This window comes from Achroia grisella, unplaced genomic scaffold, assembly GCF_030625045.1.
Source record: "Achroia grisella isolate CSIRO2021 unplaced genomic scaffold, CSIRO_AGI_Agris_v1 utg257, whole genome shotgun sequence".
Taxonomy (NCBI): Eukaryota; Metazoa; Arthropoda; class Insecta; order Lepidoptera; family Pyralidae; genus Achroia; species Achroia grisella.
Window position 1 is genome coordinate 1,000,791 of NW_026712747.1, and position 6,380 is coordinate 1,007,170.

Consider the following 6,380-nt stretch of genomic DNA (forward strand, 5'->3'; position numbering starts at 1 on the left):
GTGCCCCGCCAGCGTAAACCCACTGCAGGCGATCACCATTCGATGAACCATCCAAAAAAAACCAGTGATAGAAGGGGGAAGGGGATTGTTAAATGTGGACTCATGACCCGATTACTAGCAATGTACCATGTCAGGTTGACCTCCACGCGGTTCCCCCTGGAAACCATCGTGATAAATTCTTATTAAATTTGTCACGATGACCTGCCCTGACCTCATGTTCATCTTATCATCCACTGATGCCTCGGCAGCGTAAACCGTTAGCGCAGGCGGGGACATCATTCCATTATCATCCTTTAAACAGTGATAGACGGTCCACTTCACCAGTGTACCAGAATGGCAGTCAATAGAAACAAATGGCGAGCTGTTTTACGGCGTGGATGACATCAGCCTCGTACCCCACTACATAATGACCATGACATATCGTATGAGAAGATGATAATAATAATAATATCAGCACAATTCACACAACAACATCCTTATACATCCTTATACAAACACATAGTTTTGTCAATACATACATAATATACCTTCATAGAAAACTCTCAGACCGATATCTTTATTTTTTTATTGGGTTGTATGGGCTATTGTCAGGTGTCTGTTACACCTATAGCTCTGCGACGTACATAGATCTATTGTGCTCGCCCTTTTTCAGAGTTCGCTACCTAGACCCGTCAGGGACAAGAATTGAAGGATATCCTTAGGAGCGATGGTTTTTATCACCTCGGGAAAAAGTGTAAACTTTCCAAAGGACATATTTCGTTTAGGCATGAGTGGGCTACAACCACATAGGATGTGTAGTGGCATTTCCTCTTCAGTTTGACAGAATCTGCAGATTTTTGTCGTGCATAAGCCTAGTTTTGCCATATGCTTGTTTAATTTGCAGTGTCCTTTGAGGGCCCTAGTCATCATCTCAGACCGATACAAAAAATCATACTCATGAATACAAATGTTCTTGCCGTGCGAGGAATCGAACCCGCGACCCATATTTTTGCTACATACAAAACAATGGGCCGTAAGGTGCGATGCGGCCGTTAGTTGAGCGTACCTGAACTGAAGCATAAATGTAAGTTGTGTCCACCGGAAATGTTATTAAATTATTTGAACTACAGTTTGGGCGCGTTGCGTAATTAATGAATTATTGTTCAACGCTATTATAATACTGCTAATAATACACTATTATTAGTTTTCAATAATAATATTACGTTATTACAGAATAGATGTATGTACTGTATGCATTAACCAAATTTACAATAATCTATGTTCATCTCTAACTGACATATTTAGCTTATTATTAAATGTCAACGAAGCGATTCATTTTAGTAAATTAATTTTCGATACTCAATTTCTTGTTTTTTAGTAATAATGTATAATATATAAGTTTTTTTTAATGACTATATGTGTCAAAATAAAGAGAAACAAAAATTGTCCGTGATTTCACCTGTATGAAATTTATAGTCTACTAGCTACTCGCCCCGACTTCGCACGGGTGTACATGTATTATATGTATAAACCTTGCTCTAGAATCACTCTATCTATTAAAAATATCGCTTCGAAATCCGTTGCGTAGTTTTAAAGATTTAAGCATAGATATGGACAGACAGCGACAGCGACTTTATTTTATACTATATAATGATATATTATTCCGATGTATAATCTATATTACTGCAAAATTTCATCAAAATCCGTTCAGTAGTTATTGCGTGAAAGAGTAACAAACATCCATCCATACTCACAAACTTTCGCGTTTATAACATTGATTTGAATGAGTAACGTTTGTTTTATGTTGACGGCCTCGGTGGTCTAGTGATTTAGCACACCGCTTTACTTCCGATTGTCGTGGGTTCGATTCCTCGCACTTAGCAATTATTTGTATTCATAAGTATGATTGTTTGTATCGATTTTAGTGTATTCTATGTATTTATTTACAAAAAAAATCAAAGTATTTATATCAGTTGTCTAGTACCTATAACACAAGCTCTGCTTACCGTGTGACTAGATGGCGCTGTGTTAATTGTTCAGGGTTATTTATTATATATTTATTTGTTTTATTAACGTCTGAATGGCAGTGAAACATGGTCCATGTTAACCTAGACGTCCAGTGAGATGAAATAGCAACAAAAAACTAAAATTATTTATACAAATAGAAAGTGATATGAAAATGTTTTAATTAAACTGCCGTTCTTTTATCTATACTTATAAATAAAATTGGAGTGTCTGTTTGTAATATTGAAATAACCATTTTTACTACAAGCATATGAATATAAATACGGTACATACACTAAAATAACATTTTTTACAATTTCTGTCTGTCTGTCTGTCTGTTTATTCCGGCTAATCTCTGAAATGGCTAGACCGATTTTGACGGGATATTTTTTGGCAGGTAGCTGAAGTAATAAGGAGTAACTTAGGCTACTTATATTTTATAAAAATCTTTTATTTTAGTAAACTATAAGCCTGTATTCTGCTAATAAATGATTTGATTTGATTTGAAATATAAAGTTATTTTGCACGCGGACGTAGTCGCGAATACAGCTAGTTTAGAATAAAAAAGGAGCTCCTTATTTCACATTTTGCACTTTTCCCCACATATTTTCTATGCGCGGTCATACAATATTACTCGATATTCTGAAAAGTGCTCATGATTTATCGCTTTTGACATTTTATTCCAATATTGCATCGATATATCTTTGCTGGTAGGTTTGCGATATGAATGTATTTTACAAGATTTTCAGTACCTATGACTTAGTGATTTACTATACCCATTTTACTTTTCGAGTACAAAAACAAAAAAAAATATCATACAAAAAAAATATATTTATGTATTTGTATCAGTTGTCTAGTACCCATAACACAAGCTTTTTTGGCTTAAGAAAAACTTAAGAAGTCTTAACCGAAATTTGGATGCATTTTTGGCTTAAGAAAGACTTCTTCTAAGAAGTATTAACCGAAATTTGGATGCATTTTTGGCTTAAGAAAGACTTCTTCTAAGAAGTATTAACCGAAATTTGGATGCTAAGAAAAATTATTATTAGTTACGTTTAAGTATTATGATACTTATTAAGTCTTCGAAATTTGGATCATTTTTGACTTAAGAAAGACTTCTTCTACCGTGGCAGATTGACTTCTTCAGTGCCGTGAGCACACAGACAATTTTATTTTACATATTTGATTATTATTTCTTATGTATGTTAGTCTATAACCGAAATTTGGGGTATTTATAATATGGGCCAGTCTTAACCGAAATTTGGGTTGCATTTTTGGTAGAAAGACTTCTTCTAAGAATTAAATATTTGGAATAAAATCTTAAGTCTTAACCGAAATTTGGGTGCATTTTTGCTTAAGAAAGACCCAAATTTCGGTTAAGACATTTTTAAGAAAGACTTCTTCTAACCGAAATTTGCATTTTTCTGCATTTTTGGCTTAAGAAAGACTTAAGAAGTCTTAACCGAAATTTGGATGCTTATTTACAGTGTCAGCGAATATTTATTAGAAGTTAGCGTATCAAAGTCATATTGAGGATTCAATACTTTATTACATTTATGGGATTATTCAGGCTCAATTGAGACTTTTAATTATCAGTATGCCCTGTGAATTTTGTGTTACTCAAGTAACTATTTATTTACTTATGTCAACTCTGCTACTTGCCAACAAATTACTTTCAAGTACTCTTTTCAAATAAATGTTGTACATATTAAATTAACAGTTACAATGTTAGTCGTAGTTGTAGGTACCTGAAAGTTAATTGTCCATTAATCTGCTGGTAGGGAGTAGATTGTGCTATATATCGTGCCAGGCAGCGAGTTTATATACCAACCACACTAGACACGATAATGACCAATCAAAGCACTAATGAGGAATGCATGTAGATATTGCTATGTGTATACTATAGTAGCTGTGCCCGCGGTTTTATCTGTGTGAAATTTATACCTTGAGTGTAAATCCATTTGGGAACGATCGTCGTGGAGATCTTTGGGGGAGGCCTATGTCCAGCAGTGAACGTCTTCCTGGCTGCGGTGATGATGAATAGAATAGAATAGAAAATCATTTATTCAAATAAACTTACATTGAAGCACTTTTGAATAGTCATTACATTTTTTAATCTACCGCTCGTTCGGAAAGCTGTCTCATCACAAGAAGAACGAGCAAGAAACTTGCGTGTTGCTCTTTTAAATAATTTTATTATTACTTTACATTTTTAAGTTTAAGTGTGTGAATACAAACCACCAATTAGCACTAATTCTATTATATGATGATGATGATATGTTATACTGATGTAATTTTAGTCTATATGTCCTTGAGTGTAAATCCATTTGGGAACGATCGTCGTGGAGATCTTTGGGGAGGCCTATGTCCAGCTGTGAACGTCTTCCTGGCTGCGATGATTATGATGATGATGATATGTTATACTGATGTAATTTCAACCAAAATCCGATTGGTAGTTTTTGTGAAAGAGTAACAAACATCCATCAGGGGAAAGAGGATTGTTAGTAATGTGGATTGATGATCTTATTGCTAGCAATGTGCAATGTCAGGTTGACCTCCACGCGGTTCCCCTTGGAAACCATCGTGATAAATTCTTGGTGAATTTGTCACGATGGGCTAACTAACCTGACCTCATGCTCATCTTATCATCCTCCACTGGTGCCCCGCCAGTGTAAATCGTTAGCGCAAGCGGTTGATCCATTATCATCAAAAAAAAAATAAACATCCATCCATACTCACAAACTTTCGCGTTTATAATACTAGCTGTGCCCACAGTTTCACGCGCGTTAAATTTCAGTATATAAATATAAATAAAAAATAAAGTCTATATTACTGTAAAGTTTCATCACAATCCGTTCAGTAGTTTTTGAATAAAAGAGCAACAAAGATCCATACATACAAAGTTTCGTCTTTATTTTATTACTATACTATACTATACTATATAAATCTTTTGGATGACTAAATTCAAAAGTTGATGTTCCTTGTACATAATTATAAATATATTATATATACCATCAAAGATTGAAAAAAATAATAACATGTTCCATATATGACTTCACGGATCTAAGCGGTTTACGGTCGTGGGTTCGACTCCTCGCACAGTACAAACATTTGTATTCATGAGTATGATTGTTTGTATCTGGGTGTTTTCTATGTATTATATGTATGTATTTACAAAAAAACACATATCTATCTATTTGTATCAGTAATCTAACACACATTCCACAAGCTTTATCTAACTTAACTAGATGGCGCTGTATGAATTGTCCTGCGATTATTACTATTATCATTACTTTATGAAAAAAATATTTCATAAAATATAAGAAAAACAAATTAATTAAATTTGATATTGTAACATCCCCTCATTTAAGACGATGGTTAGATATTTGCTAACCGACTTCCGAATTCTATATTTCAATCTATAGTTAAATCTCTCTTATTGGTTTATAGATAGAAAACAATTTACTTTTATAACTAATGAAGGAGTTTAATTAAACTGTAATGTCTATTCAAGCCTTTACTAAAGAGTTCTCATTGGAAAAAGAAACTTCAGGATTAGATCATAAATTGGACAGTCAAACATAAATTGGATAAAGACTAATTAGAAATGAGAAGAAACTTTATACATAAAATTATGGTTAAACTAGCTATTCCCGCGACTTCGTCCGCGTGGAATTTAACTTTATTTTTCTAAAATGGAAGTAGCCTAAGTTACTCCTTATGACATTAGCTACCTGCCAATAAAAGTCCCGTCAAAATCGGCCCAGCCATTTCAGAGATTAGCCAGAACAAACAGACAGACAGAAAAAAATTGTAAAAAATGTTATTTTGGTGTATGTACCGTATTTATATTCATATGCATGTAGTAAAAAACGGTTACTTCAATATTACAAACAGACACTCCAATTTTATTTATATGTATATCAAAGATTAGCCGAAACAAAAAGACAGACAGACAGAAATTGTTAAAAATGTTATTTTGGCGTATGTACCGTATTTATATTCATTTGCATGTTGTAAAAAACGGTTATTTCAATATTACAAACAGACACTCCAATTTTATTTATATGTATAGATGGACACTAGTTCTGCCTAAACATTTTGGCAAATCAATAATTTAAGTATTAATATATAAATATTTTCTCTTTATCTGTCAATTTATACTAGTGCCTTGCCTCGGTTTATATTATAGGGAATATCTATTTTAAAATATTCAGATTTTACATTATACTCGGATAATATACATTTTTACCTTTGACCAAACTATTTTTAGGGTTTATTTATTAGAAAGAAGAAAATAAATAATTTGACTATATAATATTACTTTTATATCTGAAGTATAGCCTTGTATGCGTGTGAGACGTGGACATTAAATAAAAAGGAAAGAGACAAACTGG